This window comes from Marmota monax, unplaced genomic scaffold (genome assembly GCF_021218885.2).
Source record: "Marmota monax isolate L192 unplaced genomic scaffold, Marmota_monax_Labrador192_F-V1.1 WCK01_AAM20220418_F8-fsc00125, whole genome shotgun sequence".
In the NCBI taxonomy this organism is placed as follows: Eukaryota; Metazoa; Chordata; class Mammalia; order Rodentia; family Sciuridae; genus Marmota; species Marmota monax.
The window spans coordinates 1,976,665-1,996,327 of record NW_026695235.1 but is presented as its reverse complement, the minus strand read 5'-3'; the positions used below and the strand labels follow the sequence as shown (position 1 = coordinate 1,996,327).

The following is a 19,663-nucleotide window of genomic DNA, read 5'->3' as shown; positions in this document are numbered from 1 at the left end:
GCAGAGCGCTTGCCTAGCATGTGTGAGGTACCGGGTTTGATCCTCAGCACCACATATCAATAAATGAAATAAAGATCCATTGGCAACTAAAAAAATAAAAACATAAAAAAATAAAGATATTGTGTCCACCTAAAACTAAAAACATTAATAATAAAAAATTAAAAATAAATTAATTAACAGATCTAATAATAGGACAAAATGAGTGTGGGTGTGTCTTCTGATGGAAGGTACTGAAAAGACCACAGCATCACAAACAGAGTTGCTGTCAGTCAAAAATGTGCATTCTGAATTAAATCATGAGAAAAATGTCAAACCCCAGTTCTGGGACATCATACAGAATAGTGGACGACTATACTCTTCAGAGGTATCAATGTCTTGAAAGACAAAGAAAGGCCAAGGAATCATTAAAAAGACTGCATCAATAGTAAAACTTTTGTTCATCAAAGGGCAATATCAGCCAAGGGCAGTGGTCCACACCTATAATCCCAGCTACTCAAGAGGCTGAGGCAGGAGGATCTCAAGTTTGAGGCCAGCCTAGGCAATTTAGTGAGACCCTATTTCAAAAAAAAAAAAAAAAATGAAAAAGGGTGGGAATGTAGCTGAGTGGTTGAGCACTTGCCCAGCATGCACAAAATACTGTGTTCCATTCTCATTCTGCAAATAACAACAACAACAATAACAACAACAGAACAACTACTTACCTGAGTTCAGTTACATGAGGTAACTCACATAGTTAAAGTCATTTAAACAAAAAGCAGAATGATGGGGAAGGAGAAATTGGAGGGGGCCACCATTTAATGGATATAGAGTTTCAGTTTTGCAAGATAAAAAAAATTCTGCAGATCCATGGCACATCAAAGTGAATGTACTTAATGCTACTAAAGGATACTCTAAAATGGTCGAGAGGGTTAGTTTATGTTTATCTTATCACAATTAGTGTAAAAAAAGCATCATACTCAAAAGTAAGACTGGCTGAGACTCTTAACTTTACCACCAATTAACTCACTATTCTGATACACTAAATATAAAACTTTCAATTGGATTTGGAATACCTTTTCCTTATGAGAAATTCCAGCATTATGTCTATTAAAAGGAAAAGAGAACTATTAGATTATTTAAATATAATTTAATTGCAGCTTTATTCAAAAGAGCCAAACTAGAAACAACCTCAGTGTCTGAAAAGAGAAAAATTATGGGATATCTATACTATGGACAACTGCTCAGCAGTAGAAGGGAACAAGCCACGGAGACACACAACAGACTCCACATTGAATGACTCCAGTACGAAATTCTAGTAAAGGCAGAGCTATAGGGACAGAAGGCAGGTCAGTGGTATGCCACTGTCAGGGTACGCTGGCGATGGTGACCAAGTGGAACAGGGAACTTCTAGGGGAGATGGGAGAGTTGTAAAACTTAGTGGTTGCATGACTGTACATTTACAGAATTCATTGAACTTGATCCTAAAAGGGGTGGATTTTATATTTAAATCACACCTCAATAAAACCAGAATTAATGGGAGGAGGAAAAAGAGAAGGTAGTAGTAGAAGAAGAGGAGGACAGTCCTCAGACAGAATTTTGTCACTTGTGCAAATCTTCAGCAGGCAGGACAGCCCTTGGAAACCTCTTCTGTCGGCTCCATTAAGTCCTGGCTCTCTGGCTTCTGGGTTCTCCAATGGCACCTTCCAGGAAAGGCTGTCTCTGGGCAGATGCGACGATCCCTATTCTGGGAGCAGCTCTGGGAACTGAAGTGCAGAACTTGTGCACGTGGCTGCTTCAGGTCTGAGCCTGGTGCCCTGGCCTGACTCCATCCCTGTGCCCTGCCCATGCCAGGGGTCAGCACGGCACCTAGCCGTGCCCAGGGAACAAACACCACCAACTTCACGAGTGAAAACGAATTCCTAGTCCACATTAGCTGATCAGCAGAGCCTCCGGCGTTGATCTGAGATCAGAGTAGCTGAAGCACTGTCCCTCCTGACTCTGGAGGGTGGGCTTCTGAATTTTTTTGAACAGTATGTTTTGGAAAAAAGTCCAACTTACAAAGAAGTTTCATCAATAGGACAATGAACTTCATCTAAACTTCATTAACCTTTTTATCTAAGCCCACCCATTGTTACCATCGTGGTCACATTTGCTCACAGGCTCTTTTTCCATACGTGCATGTGTGTATATACGAATGTGTACATTTACACACATGTGTATGATGTATAAGGATGTACATCTGTGTGTCTGTCATCTAGAATACACAGAGACTTATTTTTGCTGAACTGTAAAGATACCCCTCCCAGCTAAACCATTCTGAGTATATCTCCTAAGAACAAAGACATTCTCACACAATCACCGAAAAATCATCACAGCGAAGACATTAATATGATTACGGTATTATCATGTAATATAGTGTCCATTCTGTATTTTGCCAGTTGTTCCGATAATATCCTTTATTAACCTTTGTTTTCCAGCTAGGCTTCAAATCCTAAAGTAAGTAAGGCAGTTAGTCATCTAATCTTTTTAATCTCCTGCACATGGAACAGCTGCACAGCCAATTTTTGTCATAACACTGCACATTTTTTTTTAAGAAGACAGGCACTGGGCTGGGGATGTGGCTCAAGCGGTAGCGTGCTCGCCTGGCATGTATGCGTGCGGCCCGGGTTCGATCCTCAGCACCACATACAAAGATGTTATGTCCGCCAATAACTAAAAAAAAAAAAAAAAAAAAAAAAGACAGGCACATCATTTTATAGAGAGCCCCTTGATTTGGGATTCTTGTTTCCTCGTGCTCTCCTCCTCCTCCTCCTCCTCTTCCTTCTTCTTTTTTGCAATGCATTTTAGGCAAACAGCACAAAAGAAATGTTCCTTCCCTCAGAGAACCTTAGGAGTGATGCACTCTCTGATGCGAGTGTTGGGCCTTTGCTTAATGGGATGGGTCTAACAGAGTCTCCCCTGGTCAAAGTTGCTTTTCCTCTGCTTGGATTAACGTCAGCTGTGCAGTGGTACCACCAGTTACCTGAATATCCTGCTCCCAAGCAAACCCACCCCAAAGAACCAAATCATGAAGTTGGAACTTTGAAAGGAAATGGAGTCTCCCCTGAACTTGGCACAATCCTAAAACTACATCCACACAGTGCCATACCAAATTCCAGGGCAGTCAGGACAGTCAATCTAGAGAGGTGTCCCCCGAGGGTTTTCTGATGGAATTCAAAGGGTCTTTCTTACACTTCAGGGGGAAACCAAGCCTGTCCTTGTTTTCAGCAACCCCGGTATGAAATCAAATTTTCCCTTCAGAGATAACTGAGGCAACAATCCACAGCAGTACCTGTGACGATGTCATCCATCTAAATTCCTGTTTTACCTGGTATCACATGAAGAATACGATATACAATAATCACTTGTTTAAAGTCCTAGTAGTTGTGCCAGGCATAGGGGTGGGAGGTAAATGCCTGCAATCCCAGCGACTTTGGAGGCTGAGGCAGAAGGATCACAAGTTTAAGGCCAGCCTCAGCGATTTAGCAATGCCCGAAGTAATTTATCAAGATCCTGCCTCAAAATAAAAAGGGCTGGGGATGGAGGTTAGTGGTAAAGTGCCCCTGGGTTCACTCCCCAGTACTAATCAATCAATCAATGAATCAAATCATAGTGTTGTTAAATTCACCATTACATCTGTTATTTAATGTATTTAAAAAGAGAAGCACACATATTACACATCACAAGTTTTAAATACATTTTGACAGCAGATTTTCAAAGTTTCCTTTGTAATCCTACGTATTTTAATCCATGCACCTAAAAACATTACCCTGAAAGGGAGTCCATGGCCCCTGAAAAGGTTAACAGCTCCACCTGCGCCCTCTCACCTCCCAGCTGGTTCTCCGCATGTTTCCAGAATCATCTTCTGCAAACACCAGCTCTCCTGGCTTTCCTCCTTGGCTCTTGAATGCTTGTTGATTTGGGCACCAGAATAAATGACATCCTTCCAAAGTCTGGCACAGCCTGGGGCCCAGCGCCTCACATGCTATCCCTCTGGTGTGCACCAGAGCCGCACCTCCTGGGCCTCCCCGTCTTCCCTTCGTTCTTTTGCTCCTGCCTTGGAAGCCACGCTCTCACTCTTGTGCCTGTGGAGAACACCTACTGGTCCTTGGGACTCGGTCTGTTGTGAAGCCCCCCCTGATCTCCCAGCCCAAGCCACCCCTTCCCTTTTTCTTGGCCTGGTTCTTGCTCTGTCCCCCCTTCCCAGCCCTCCCCTGTGCCTGGCTGGGGCCAGTGTTTGGGTCTCACCTGTCTCTTCCCCGTTGAGCAAACTCTGCAGGGATATCTTCATACCATATTTTCAGCATCTGGACCAGGGCTGAAACTTTGCATATGATTAAGAAATTGGTCAATTGAATAGATAACAACAAATCCCCATTTTAAAGTAGGAAATCTTAGGCTGAGCTTGAGCCTTGAAAAGGCAAATGGTAGCCCCAAGGTTAGAGCCCAAGGCTCTGTGTCTCCAGCCTAGTCCTTTACCCACTGTAGAAGACCGAGGGCCTAACCAGTTCTGCAGCTTCCTGACTTGGAATTTCTCTAGGACTGTTTTGGTTGTCAGCTTCCTGTTGCTGCAATAAATACCAGAGGCAATTAGTTTATAAAAGAAAAGGTGTATTTTGGCTCAGTTTTGGAGGTTTCAGTCCATGACCACAGTTGGGCCTGTTGCTTCTGGGTCTCTGGAGAGACCCAGGAGTGTATAGGGAGTAAGGAGAGAGAAGAAGCAGAGACAGAGATCCGGGTCCCACAATCCCCATAAGTGGCCCAACTCAGTGATCTAAAGACCTTTCACTAGGCTCCACCTTTAGAGGTTCCACCACCTACCAATGCACCATGGCTGGGGACCCAGCCTCCAGCGCATGGGCTTTCGAGGGACATTCCAGACCCAAACTCTAGCACTGTTAGTTATGTGGTCCTGCTGAACTGGGCACTCAGTGTTTCTGAGACAGGTTTATATTTATAGATATTTATAAATAAATGTCAGTCTTTATTTACAGATAAATATGGCAGTCACAATTATACCCACCAATTTGTTTGGATGTACTATTTCACCCTGAAATGGTTCTTAACCCCTGAATTTGTGCTTCTCAGAGCCCCACAGACCCATTTTTGCTTTTATACCTTAGTACCTCCTTATCCATGGTTTCACTTTCTGGGTTTCAGTCATGTATAGTCAACTATGATCGAAAAAATTAAATGGAAAATTCCAGAAATAAACAATTCATACATTTTAAATAACTTTTATTACAGCATATTGTTACCATTATTCTATTTTATTATTAGATATCATTGCTAATCTCTTACTTGCCTAATGTATAAATTAAAATTTATTATAGGCCTATGAGTACAGGAAAAATATATTAGGGTTCAGTCATCCACTGGGGATCCTGGAAAGTATTGGCTAAGTGACAACTGCTACATTTGAAAACTTTCAAATGTTCAGAAAAGTACATAAAACAATTTAATGAGCCCATTTGGACATTTAACAGTTACTAACATTTCACCATTTTTGCTTCATATTTGCTTTTTTATGATTTGCTAAAGTATTTTAAAGTAAATGATGAACATCAAAAGATCACAACCTTAATTAACATGGGCAATGTCTTCTAAAACCACAATTCCTTCATCACATGTAAGAAAATAAGTTTCTAAAAATCATCTTACCCACAGATCATATCCAAATTTTTCCAGTCATCCTACATAATATTCCACAGCTGGTTTGAGTCAGTGCAGACCAGTTCCCCTCCTCTTCTTTGCCTCATGCTCTTGTCTTTTCTTTCATTCGAGGGTTCTATCCTCGGGGCCTCATGGTTGCTAGGCAAGTGCTCTACCACTGCACTACATTCCCAGCCCTGGTACAAATATTCCCAAGGTGATGACTTCTCTTTATATTTCAGCATACTTGCATGCTCAAACTCTCCAGATGCTAAGGTTGGCTGAATTTCATTCCCAATGGGCTGGTATTTCCATGGTAGAATTGTTTCCCTCTTCAACCAATATCAATCAATACGTGTCAGAAATTTCCCTCCTTTAAGACTGGATAATATTCCATTGTATGTATGTGCATATGTTGTATAACCATTCATCCATCAAGAGGTGTTGGAGGGCTGGGGATGTGGCTCAAGCGGTAACGCGCTCGCCTTGCATGCGAGAGTCGCTGGGTTCGATCCTCAGCACCACATAAAAATAAAATAAAGATGTTGTGTCCACCGAAAACTAAAAAATAAATATTAAAAAAATTCTCACTCTCTTTAAAAACAAACAAACAAACAAAAAACCTAGCCTCCTCCAAGCCTTTCAGCAAAGACTCACCTGTCCTGCCTCCTGCCTGATGTATTTCAGCACCCTTTAAAAAAAAAAAAGAGGTGTTTGAATTGTTCCTATTCTTTTTAAAAAATTTTTCCATTTGTTCTTTGTAGTTATACAGTGAATAGAATGTATTTTGACAATCATACATACATAAAGTATAACTTCCCTCCTTCTTCTTCTTCTTCTTTTTTTTTTTTAATTCAGTCTCTATAGAGACTGTCAAAAATTGCCAGTGTTGCTTATATTGCAGGTCATCAAGGCCGGGTATTGGAAAAAGTTTTCAATTAGCAATAATCACACTTCAGATAAACTTTATTGGCTATGATACTGCCACTACGCAAAGCTGCCTTTCTTATTCTTTATGATGCTCCATTTTTCTCTATTTGGATGGGTGGGAGCCCTTTCTAGTCAGTCCTGAGATGTTTGTCAAGATGCTACTGATCTTTGATAATTAGATTTCTTTCTTATTTTTGGAGAAGGAGACAAATTCTGGGGACTGAACCCCGGGGTGCTGTATCACTAAGCTACACCCACAACAGAGTCACAGCCAAAACACCGTCGCATACAATTTACATACAATGTTTTCTCTGATATGTGGATGCTGATCCATAATGGGGGTCAGGGGCAGCAAGGGAGGAATAGAGGGACTTTGGATTGGGCAGAGGGGAGTGAGGGGAGGAGAGGGGACAGGGAGTGAAAAAGATGGTAGAATGAGACAGATATCATTACCCTAGGTACATGTAGGATTGCAGGAATGGTATGACTTTACATCATGTACAACCAGAGAAGTAAAAAGTTGTGTTCCATTTGTGTGTAATTGAAATGCATTATGTCATGTATAACTAATTAGAATAAATTTAAAATTAAAAAAATAAGAAAGATTAATAATGTTTCCATATTAGTAATTACTGCTAACAATTCACCCCATGCAATAACAGCTTATAAATAACAATAATCATTTTTTTTAATCCGTCTTAATTTCTGTGGTTTAGGATTTGAGAATAAGTTGGTTGCGCAGTTTGGGCTTCTGGTCTCTTGTGAAACTGCAGTCAGATATTGGCTGAGGTGAGCCACAGTTATCTGAAGGCTTGACTGGGGCTAGAGAAGCCAGCCATTTGTTGGACAGCTCCCTCGTGTGGCTGGCAAGTTGGTGCTAGCTGTTGATGGGAGGCCTCAGTGCCTCTCTGCCTGAGCTTCTCCACAGAGCTGCTTGAGTGGCCACACAACATGGCAGCTGGCTTCCCTTAGAGTGAATGGCCCACGAGAGCAAGACAGAAGACATGGCTTTTATGGCCTAGACTTGGGAACCACACATTTTCACAGGTTTCTATTGGCCACCAAGATCAGTCTAGAACCCAGCCAGGAAGGGACCACACAAGGGTATGAACACTTTGAACCAGAGCTCACCATAATAAACACCACTGGAGTTAAAGTAGACCTCAGATATACCAAAATAGCTTTAAAAAAAAGAGACATAAGAAGAAAAATAATAGGACATATCCAATTTTTTATTTACCTTTTATGTGCACAAAACCACACTTGAAATATATTTTAGTTTCATAAATAGGGGAGACTAAGAAGACTAAAGCTACCTCTTCCTGGTGAATATATATGCTGTATTATATGTATGGTAGCCAGATATTCATCACTGTGACAAAATACCAGAGAGAATCAACTTACAGTGTGGAAAGGTTGATTTTGGCTCACAGTTTCAGACCAGGTCACTTGGCCCCATTGCTTTGGGCCTTTGGTGAGTCAGAATATCATTACAGGGAGCACAGTAGTAGAGCAGAGCTGCTCACCTCATGGTGGCCAGGAAGCAAAGAGAGAGACAGAGAGGAAGAAAAACTAACCCTTCAAACATACACCCCAGCTATGACCTACTTTCTCCAACAGGGACCCACTTCCTTCTGTTTCCACCTCCTCTCAGTAGTGCCACCCATCAGGGACCCATCCTTCGGCACCTGAGCTTTCAGAGGACATTTCAGACCCAACCATAGCAGTAGGTATGTTTTATGCCTCAGAGATATAAATCATGTGAAGTGTAGGTATCACAAAAACTAACTGGCTACTGAGATCACAGCTAAACTCAATTTGGTAAAATTTTTTTACAGTGTTAGTAAAAGAAATATGAAAGACATTATTTTTGAGTCTAAGCATAATTACTTTTTCATCTCAATAAACATCATCTTTTATCTGTTCAGAGTGGATTACAATTGAGATTTTTCTAGGCAGTGTATGAAGTTGTAGGTTCTCTGTGCACTGGAAATTCAACTCTTCCGTTCTCTCTTTGAAAGTCTTTGTATTTTGATGATTTCTGAGTGTCCTTCCTTCCTTCCTTCCTTCCTTCCTTCCTTTCTTAGCAATATTGGGGGTTGAACCCATAGTCTCAGGCTAAGCATGCCAAGCAAGTGTTCTCCCACTGAGACACAAGACACAGCCCTGATCACCCCTGACATTTTTTTTTTTTTTTGAGACAGAATCTTTAAGTTGCTAAGTTGTCCAGGTTGGCCTCAAACTTGTCACCCTGTCCCCGGCCCCTGTGTAACTGGAATTATAGGTATGTACCACCAAGCCTAGCTCATATTCTGGAATTTTTCACCAAGAGTAGGTTGGTCTCTTTGGCATATATACTCAAATGACTAATGAGGCCTCTTCATGCAAAATCCATGCATTCTAACAGCACACCATAGTCCCAGAAGATGTGTTCAGTCAAGTCTGACAGCAGCCAGGTCATGAATCCCACAGCAGAGTCACAGCCAAAATACCGTCCCATACAACTCACTTAAAATCAGCTGTATGTGCATTCTGAGGGCGACACAGAGACAGATGGAAGATAAAGTGAGTTTATATCGCAAAGGAGATTTTGGCTTACTGTTCCCATCAATAAGTTCATGCCCTGGAGTAGGAGAGACGTTGGAGTTTGGAACCAAACACTCCTTCGTGTGCTCTTGGTTTCTAGGTTTCTCTCCCGGTGGGTTTCACCCTGTGAGGGGGCTTCTACTGTGTTGGGCACATATTTCTGATAGAGCAAGACCGTGTGTGCTCAACAACTACTTCTGCTGATGCTCAGATGGAAACAAACACACAGAAGTCAATCCGTTTATCTCTGGGAGCAGGAGAAAGGGCTATTTTTGTCAGTAAATATGTCACTTACCATTGTATTATGTAAAGATGGACCCCGACATCAGACCTTACTAAGAGCCACAGATTATGAACAATAATTTTGGCAATACTAAATTCCAGCTTATATACATTCTTTTTGATTGTTATTTGTGTGAATGTGTATGTGTGTGTGTGTGTGTATGTGTATGTGGGTGGGTGTTCTTGTGGTGCTGGGGATTGAACCCATGGCCTCACTGATGGGCTCCACCATTAGGCATGTGCTCCTTCACTAAGCTTACCTCCAGCCTCACGTATATTCTTTTATTTTGTATGTGTACTTTTAAAAATGTATTTGTTCCTTTTAATTACACATGACAATAGAATGTATTTTGACATACATACATGGAGTATGATTTCCCGTTTTTGTGGTTGTACATGATGTGAGTTACACTGGTCGTGTATTCATATATGAACATGGGAAAGTTATGTCTGATTCTTTCTACTGTCTTTGCCATTGCCATCCCCTCCTCCTTCCCCCCACTCCGCCCTGTCCAATCAAGTGAACCTCCACTCCCCACCCCCGACCCTGCCTATTGTGAGTCAGCATCCAAATATCAGAGAGAACATTCAGCCTGTGGTTTTGGAGACTGGCTTATTTCACTCAGCATGATAGCCTCCAGTTCCATCCACTTACTGGCAAATGCCATAATTTCATTCTTCTTTATGGCCGAATAATATTCCATTGTGTATATATACCACATTTTCTTTATCCATTCATCTGTTAAAGAGCACTTAGATTGGTCCCATTAGCTTAGCTATTCACATTGAGTTCCTGAGGGTATCAATCAGCTTCATCACTGGGACCAAGATATGCAACAAGAACAACTTAGAGGAGGGAAAGCTTATTTTGTCTCACGGTTCCAGAGATTTAGTCCATGGTTGGCTGAGTCCATTGCTCTGGGCCCAAGGTGAGGCAGAACATCATAGCAGGAAGACATGGTGGAGGATCACTGCTCCATTCATGGCTGACCAGAAAGCAGAGTGTGGGGAGCAGGCTGTGCCCTGTGCTGAGAAACTCCGTGTATAGAACAGCAGTTTGGGGGCTGTGCCTAAACCTGAGTTACTCCATTTTTGTAAAGCAGCAGTTTGCCACAAGTTGCTCCGTTGTGAGTGCAAGTGCCAAGGTAGAATGACTCCATACCTTGTTTGTGCACGTGGATGACCACCATCTGACTGGCACTAAATAACTGACATGTGCCAACTTATCAAGCTGAAGCAAGGAGCACCTGGACACTTGGATATTCCAAATCCTATCGGGAACACCAGACGTGGGAGCTCATCACTCTCAACAGAGGCACCCCCCTCGCTGGAGACCTGCAAAAGGAGGGACCCCTGAGGCTCAACACGATGACACCCTTGACCCCATCACTGGCCACTCATCACAAGCCTTGCCCAGGAAAACCACCCCAGTGACAAACCTCTGAATCTCTGTGCTCGGGCTGCAGCAGAGCGCAGTTTCTCCTGCCCATGATGACCACAGAGGGCCCATGCTAAGCTGACACCTTGAGCTGACACCTGAAACTGAGACTGTTGTCCATCCTGTTGGACCCTCTGCTTTGATGAGTCTGTGGAACTGGGGAACTGGTTCCTTAAAGTCCTTATGGCCACCCACAGTGACCCTGACTCTCAGCATTCATATCTCTGCCTGTGCTGGTGGCCCAGCGTCCTCCTACCTGCTGCTCTCTTAGCCTTTTCTTAGTCTTTCTATATGTCAGCAGATGATGTATGAGAGTGACTTGAATGTTATAGATATTAGAAATTAAGACTCGAATGAAAGAACTTGTGTTTGCTGGGCTTATGACTATCAGTGAACTGAAATGGATGAAAGTGGTGTAGCCTGTGAATTTGTTGTTATTCAATAAATTCTGACATTGTGGAAAGACACAAACGTGTTTGGTCTATGTTAGTGAATTATCTTGTTCATGACAGAGAGGGAAGGGCAAAGGGGCCACAGGAAAGATGACCCCTTTCAGGGCAGCCCCCAGTAACCCACCTCTTCTGCCACATCCCACCTGCCCACAGTTACCACTCAGTCCTTTTGACTAGGATGGACTGATTAGTTTACAGTCATTTCACCTCTGAGCATTCCTGAATTGATACAGGAGCTCTCGGAGGATGCCTCATATCCAAACCAAAATGCTAAGAAAACTGTGTTAGTTCTCCAGAGAAATCGGGGTGTGTGTGTGTGTGTGTTTGAAATAAAATAAATAAATATCAATTACATCTAAAAAAAAATACTGTCACAGAAATAGCTAGACCAAACAGCTGGATACAATGGCCTAGGCAACTTGATCTAGAAAATTAAACAACTCCAAGGCTCAGGTGGGAACCCACTGAACCAACAAGGCCCCGTTAATCCCCTCATTGATTTCACTCCCTTTCTTGTCACCAAAAGCGATAATTTTTGACATCTGAAACTGAAATCTAATATCTGGTGGGAAAACGCCAATTCCTTTCTCTTGGAGTCATGAAGACATGGTCCTTGGCACTCTCTGAGGACAGCAGCTGAACTATTACAAGTGGGGGCAGAGTGGACACAGAGACCTGGTTCCTGGTGAGAACTGTAAGTCGGCAGAACCAAGGGGCAGGATACCTGGCCAGCCTTCCTCGTAGGGCTGCAGCTCCAGGGCGGAAGAGGCAGAAGCCCCCAGGGCTGAGCTTCTGCCAAGCAGCAGAGGCTGGTGGGTTTTTCTGAGGACAGGGCTCCAGAGGCCAGCCTCCAGGAGTCATCCAGTGACACAGGCAGCTGGAAAGCCCATAACCCACAACACCAAACCAGGGGGATCCTCTAGAAGCATAGAGCAAATCTATGCTGTGCGTGTACTTATTACCCACGGTGCAGGAGAACGCCCAGCAGATTGGCATGAAATGCCTGCGGATCCTGTGGGGACTCGGCCTGGCCAGGTTTTCTAGATCACAGGTGTTCCATGGCGGTGGCACCCAGCCAGGACCTCTCACCCGTAAACACAGGGTTCATTCCACCTTTGTCCCTGGGTCAGGTGAATTTATCATGCTGTCCCTTAGAGGGGACAGTGGACAGAAAATGGAGAGGAGAATGACTGTGTGGAGTGGCATGCAGAACTCCCCACCCCCACCTCCAAGTCTGTGGGGCCCCATTTTGTCCTGGATCTTGGTGACACCAGCAATAGTACAACACATGTGTGACAGGTCTCCCTTTCCTCCGCCCTCTGATTCCTTCTCAGTGTCTCTCACTGACCAAACCCAGCAGAGGCCAAGAGGAAGGAAACCCAGAAAATGCCTCCACGGGGTCCAGCCCTCCAGGGTACGGAGCAGAGACAAGAAAGGTGCGGAGAAGGTAAGGAGGGGATGGAGAAAAGCCACCACAGTGGGGCACAGAGACCCTTATCCACAGTTTTACTTCCTGGGTTTCATTACACATGGTCAAATGAGAAAAATAAATGGAAAATTCCAGCAATGAGCAAAAAGCTATTTGAAAGAGACAAGACTCACACGGCTTTTATTATAGTATATCATTCATTATAAATTATTCTGTTTTTAGTTATTCTTGTTAGTCTCTTCTTACTGAACCTAATTTATAAATAAAACTTCATCTGAAGTGTGTATGTACAGGAAAAAAAAAGTCTATGTCAGGTTCAGTACTATCTGAGCTTCAGGCATCCCCTGGGGGGTCTTAAGACAACCCCCACAGGTGAGGGGGAACCACAGGGATGGGTTTCACGAGCTTCCTAGGAGGTCAGAGTCCTTTCTTTGCTTACCTACTGAGGCAGTCCCCAGCCCTTTTTATGTTTTATTGTGAGACAGGGTCTCGGTAAGTTGCTTAGGCCTCACTAAGTTGTTGAGGTTGGCTTTGAACTTGCCGTCCTCCTGCCTCAGCCACCCGAGCCACTGGGATTACAGGCTTCTGACAACATGCCCTGCTCACTCAAAGTCCTTTCAACTGGTGTCTTCGGAAGTAGCCCCTTGCACTATCCGATCAACAAATTCTGAAATAAGTAGATAAGCTTTATAGTCTGTCCTTATTAACCTAAAAAAGTCAATAGGAGTTCCTTTGCTAAATGACAATGTCCTTCAAGGGTAGGCTCAGAGGTGAAGGGGAAGGGACTCATGCCTTGGGGCCCAGAGTCACTGATAAGGGCAATGGTAGTGCTTCATCCTTTCTGCACCCCCAAGAGAGGAGGGCAGCAGATGGGCAGCGGAGAGTTAACCTAGCAAGCCTCACCCTGCTAGGTTTGATCCTTGCCCCCGAATGCAGCCCCTATTGGACAACTTTAAGCCACACACATCTCCCATGAAAAACAAGGAGATTCGGAGAGGAATGGAGTGATTGGAACTCTTGTACATTGCTGGTGCAACCACTGCGGAAAACACTGTAACACAGAATTAGCAGGGCACAGTGGTGTACACCTGTAATCCCTGCAGCTCAGGAGGCTGAAGCAGGAGGATCGCGAGTTCAAAGCCAGCCTCAGCATCTTAGTGAGGCCCTAGGCAATATAGCAAGACCCTAAGCAATGCAGCGAGACCCTGTCTCTAAATAAGATATTTTTTTAAAAGGGCTAAGTAGTTAAGTACCCTTGGGTTCAAACCCCAGTACCAAAGCAATAACAACCACAAACCCAGATACAAATACAGAATTAGCACATGACTCAGCAATTCCACCCCTGGGTATGTACCCCCAAGGAACTGAAAGAAAGCAGGGCCTCACAGATCCCTGTGCTTCAATATTCACAGTAGCATTATTCACCAAACTAGGGTGGAAACTGCCCACGTGTCCAGCAACCACGGATGAATGGATAAGCCAAATGGGGAACCTACATACCATAAATATGACTCAGCCTGAAAAAGGACAGGCATTCTGCCACACTCTGCCACGGAGCATGTGCAGGACATCATGCTGCGTGAGTAAGCCAGTCATAAAAGCCAAACACCGAATGGTCCACTTACATGAGGGTCCGAGAAAGCAGAATAGAAGCTTTGGGGGTTTAGGAGCCGGGGAAATGGACAGTCACTGGTTAATGGGCAGAGTTTTAGTCTTGAGATGAAGAAAAAGTTCTCCAGAACTCCGGTGGTGATGTTTGTGCAACAACATGAATGTACCTACGCCATCGGATGGTCCACTTAAAAATAGTTAAAATGGTAAATTTTGTGTTATGTGTATTTTATCACAATAAAAAAATAAATAAAACAAAACTTTCTGAGCTGCTTCTGATGTGGATGTGTGGTCAGGGTGCTGTCTCCAGGGCAGGAGCCTGAGTTGCCCACCAGCTGCCTCCAGGTGAGGCCTCTAATGGAGGCCCAGGCCTCATCATTGATGATGGCTTCTGTGGTTTCAGGGCTCAAAGGAGCCTCCTGACTCCGGCCTTCCCTCCTCTCTTTGCTCCTCTCCTGTCCTCACCTTGCCACCCCAGCTCCCCAGCCAGTTCCACGCCTCAGCTCCCAGACTGCGGCAGGGCTGGCGCAGGCTTGGCTGGAGTTGTGGCAGTGCCCCTGCTGCACCCAGGGTGGGGTGGAGGCAGGGAGCTGGGGCCAAGCCTGGGGCACCAGGGCTTGCTCGCCCCGGTGCTAACTCTTTATAGCTCATCCTATCGCTGCCCCCCCCCCCCCACAGCTCCTGGGTCCTCAAGTCTGGGCCATGCTGCATTTCCATTGTCCCTGCCACCAGTGTGGAGGCTCAGAGAGTGCCAACCCTGGGACAGATGCCCCAGCCAAACCCTACCCCCCCACTTACCGTTGTGCAATCTCGGGCAATAATAACGTAACCTCTCTGTGTGGTCATGTTCCCATCTGCGCCACAGTGATAACCAATGTCTCCCAGAGGCTCCTTGACAGGAGGTTGAAAGGGTGGGTGTCACATGTTCCCCCTTCAACTCTGTGAAGATGTGCTGATTGGCAGATTATACAGAGGCCTTCTATCACTTGGGCACTCGACTATCCATTTTCTCTTCTCTTAGAATTCTGGACTTCCCTCCTCCACTCTTAGTTCATCTTAGTGGATCAAGAATGAGGTTGACCCTTGCCCCAGGGAGGGTGGAAGCATGTGACCCAGACCCATCCAATCAGATCATCCCACTTCCATGGCCACAGCCGCTGATTTAGGGATGGGTGCATGATCCCATCCAAGCCAAGGAGGCCAATGCCTCAGTCATTTCACTGAGGCTATTGAGAGAAGGCAGTTCTTTCCCAGCGGGGAGGATGGAAGACCAGGGTTGCCAGCAGCCATCTTGGGAAGGATGCCCCAGAGTGAGGTTACCAGAGAGGAAAGCAGAGTCAGAAAAGCTGGAAAGATATGGGTTCCCAGGCGCCGGCTAAGCATATGGATCCAGGAACCCCTCCTTTTTTAGTGCATCGGCCAATACACTCTATTTTCTGCCTAATCCAGTGTGAACCAGATTTGGGCTACTCAGACTGAAACTATCCTAATTCAGACTAATTTCTTGACAGGATGACAGTGGGAGAACTATTACATAACACTGACTGCCTCATAGACTTTCTATTTTTGATACCAGGGATTGAACTCAGTGCACTCGACCACTGAGCTAGATCCCCAGCCCTTTTTTGTATTTTGCTTAGTGCCTCACTGTTGCTGAGACTGTTTTTTTCTTTCTTTCTTTTTTAGTTGTAGTTGGACACAATACCTTTATTTTATTTATTTTTATGTGGTGCTGAGGATCGAACGCAGGGGCTCGCACATGCTAGGCGGTGGTCTACCGCTGAGCCACAACCCCAGCCCTGCGGAGGCTGGTTCTGAACTCACAGTCCCATGGCCTCAGCCTCCCAAGCCGCTGGGATTACAGGTGTGGACCACCGTGCCCAGCTTGCCTCATAGATTTTCAAAAGCACTTTACCAAGTATGTGCTTGAAAGTTTTTGTTCACACATATTTCTAGTATTCTAAAAAAGTTTTGAAAAAACTCTAAACTCCCCTACCCATGTGCTTCTTAATGTTCTCACATCTTGAACATTTTCTTTTTGTCCAGAATTTAAGTAGTTGCAAAGGATGTCATTTCTCCCACCTAGTAGATATTGATAGTTCCAAATAAAAACTCTTAGATCACTTTTTAATGTGTCTGGCAGAACCTAAGTGATTTGCTACCCAACATTATCCATTTACAGAAGAGCAAACAGGCTCTTTAATACTCGGAAGTTTTAACCATTCCTTTTTGTTCTTTAACTTGTATTTCTGGGTCAGGCATGGTGACAGATGCCTGCAATCCTAGCAATTTGGGAGATTGAGGCAGGTGAATCTCAAGTTCAAGGCCAGCGTCAGCAACTTAGCTAGACCCTGTCTCAAAATAAAAAGAAAAAGGGCTGGGGACTTACTTCAGTGGTAAAGTTCTCTTGGGTTCAATCCCTAGTATATGAAAACAAAACAACAACAAAAACCTTGTATTTCTGTTCAATTTCCCCTACAGAATTTTTTCCTAATTTAATATATGCTTGAAGACCTTCCATTGATCACCCATCATTTCTCTGCCACAAAGTTATATTTATAAATATAAATTTATATTAGCATATATATAAATTTAAACACTTTTAATTTCCCATGACTATAAAAAATCGATTTCTTTGATTTGAATCAATTAAAATTATGAGTAGTAAACATTGATTAAAACAGCAAAAATGGATCATTGTTTTGATAATTATTAAACATAAAAAGTCATTTTATTGCTGGGCGTGGTGGTGCATGCCTGTAATCCCAGAGACTCGGGAGGCTGAGGCAGGAGGATTGCTAGTTCAAAGCCAGCCTCAGCAAAAAACAAGGCTCTAAACAGCTCAGTGAGATCCTGACTCTGAATAAAATACAAAAAATAGGACTGGGGATGTTGCTCAGTGGTTAAGTGTCCCTGAGTTCAATACCCAGTAATCCTCCCCCAAAAAAGTCACTTTATTGACTTTGTCACAGAGATGAGTGGCCTGGGGGTGATGATGTGTTTATCCTTTTTTCTTTTTTAAGAATTAAAAAGGGTTTCATTTCATATTTATTATCAGGGCTTCATATAGAATATTTTGTGATGATTATTGACTCATGGCCACCTACAGTCTTTTCAAATATTAAGTGCCACTCTTTTTTGGTAAATATTTGTTCCCCCCACACACACACACACACAAAAAAAAAAAAATTCAGGAGATGGTGATACCACTAGTATAATCCACCCAAATTATATAAATGGCAATACTGAAAATCATGCACATTATTTCACCATTTCATAAAACTTTTAAAAAACATCTATAAACATTCCTGGTGTAAAAAGATTCTTCAAAAACTGCAAGATAACATTAAGCTACAAAATTCATTTTGGAAAAGTAGGGAGTAGTTTTTTCTAATTTTGGCTTCAACATTTTTTAGGGGTTAAAAATATGATGAGGAGTGTATTGAAAGAGGTGGGAAAAGGAGCTTCCAGGAGATGGATTCAACATGTCTGAAAATATTTTGGTTATGTAAAGGGAAAACTTCAAGAACAAGGATATATTATAAATAAGTTTTTCAGCTAGTTGGACAGATGAGTAGATTTTGTATCATTTGCACCCATGGGAGAGGTCTTCTTGAAAAATACTTGTCTATAGAATCTTCTGTAAAATAGAGTTGGCGACCTCCAGTGATTCGTCTTTTACCAAAACAATATCAGAAGAGTCCATGTATTTTTTTAAAAGCTCATCTACTCTACCATTTGGATAACCAATCTTCAGAATGTGTTCAACATTGACTACCCCATCTGCCATTTTTAAATCTCCTCTGGAGTCTCCCAGCAGAATTATGTTGCTGTTGTCTTTTAGTTGACTGAAATAGTCTGTATTCTTCAAGGTACCATCATGTTTGTTAAATACATGAATCAGTTCTCCTTTAAGTCCTCTGAGGACAACACTTTCATCAAAATCCATGAAGTTGGACACTACTTGACATTTGGATGATAAACCAGCTTGATGGATAACTTCCTCTAGTATATCACCAATACCAGCTGAAAATATGAACACAGGGATACTGTGTTGGAGCTTAACAAAGAAATCCTCATATCCTTCCTTGAGCATAACGTCAGATACTTCCACAATCTCTTTAAGTTTAGCTTTTGGTATACCCTGTTCAACAATCAAACAGTGAGACTTACTCTACCATTCTACCATATAAGGGTACTTTTCTTCCACGGTAAGTATAGGATCAACTTCTATAGCATAATGCTGTTCCTTTAGTTGCAATAACTTTTTTCTTTTTTTTTTTTTTTGACATTTATCTGTAACCAGCTGATAGTTGTCAATGATATTATGACATGTTGGGCATCTTTTCCCTTTGTAGGAAACCCACTTAGTGTCATATCAATGTCTGTTACTATCTGACGTTTGGCAACTCCACCTTTGATAAGACCACAGAGAGTTTCTTCTACTGTTATAGGGTTCTTGATACCAACTGAACTTTTCTGGAATTCTGGCATCATTTGATAAGTACAGCAGGCTCTCGATTAGTCACATCTTGGTTATCCAATCTTCTTATTTGTCATAAACACTCGATCCCCAGATGTTCACGTGCACAGAGCACTATCGGGAGAATACTTAGGATGCGCTCCATCCTATTTCTCATAGACGTGGCGAATCATCTCCAAGATCCTGGTCTTGAGGCCCATCTTCCTCTTCAAGGTGAATATGTACTGGGCCAGTATCACCCCCGCCACCAGGACGCACACGCTGACTCCACCAGGACGCACACGCTGACGCTTGCCACCGCGCCACCCCTGCCACTGCTGCCGATGCACCGACAGGCCCTGGTGCGCCGCGGGTCGGAGAAGAGAAGCAAAGGCCCCCAGCCCAGGTGCGAGCCTCGGGAGCGCGGGGACGTGCGCGCCGCAGAGGCAGGACGCCCCGCCCACGCGCCGCTCTGCGCGAGCCCGCCCCGGAGAGGCCCCTCCCCCAGGACCGAGGGGTGGGGCCTATGACGTGTTTATCTTGGGCGTAGCAAATTAGCTGATGCTGGAGTGAAACGGTCCCGTCATCAGTTCTCTCCTGGATTTTCAGAAAGTCGTACGCCCGTGGCAAACCACTCAGCAAACAGAGATGGAGATCTGTGGACAAGGTGCCCAAGACGGCGCGGGTGCATCTCCAGGGCAGCGCGCCCGTGAGCAACGCCGGTCTCCTGCGTCCTCTCCTGCCTAACTCCATCTATGTGCGTCCCTGAAATAAGAAAATTGTAGAATGGAGAATAGGTCAGA

The 19,663-nt window shown here is 43.8% G+C and overlaps 1 long non-coding RNA gene, 1 other non-coding gene and 1 pseudogene across 2 annotated transcripts; all 3 read right to left on the bottom strand.

Moving 5' to 3' along the window:
• Positions 1 to 706: 706 nt before the first annotated feature.
• On the bottom strand, positions 707 to 15,461 carry LOC124088975 (uncharacterized). Its single transcript, XR_009226228.1, has 6 exons — positions 15,197 to 15,461; positions 6,328 to 6,361; positions 5,680 to 6,231; positions 4,267 to 4,342; positions 3,846 to 4,103; positions 707 to 2,691 (listed from the first exon to the last, which is right to left on the bottom strand). It is a non-coding gene; the product is annotated as an uncharacterized LOC124088975 (long non-coding RNA).
• LOC124089299 (U4 spliceosomal RNA) lies at positions 6,529 to 6,669 on the bottom strand. Its single transcript, XR_006850700.1, has one exon. It is a non-coding gene; the product is annotated as a U4 spliceosomal RNA (small nuclear RNA).
• Positions 15,462 to 17,153: 1,692 nt separating the features above from the next.
• On the bottom strand, positions 17,154 to 19,274 carry LOC124089201 (cytosolic 5'-nucleotidase 3A-like; annotated as a pseudogene).
• Positions 19,275 to 19,663: the final 389 nt, after the last annotated feature.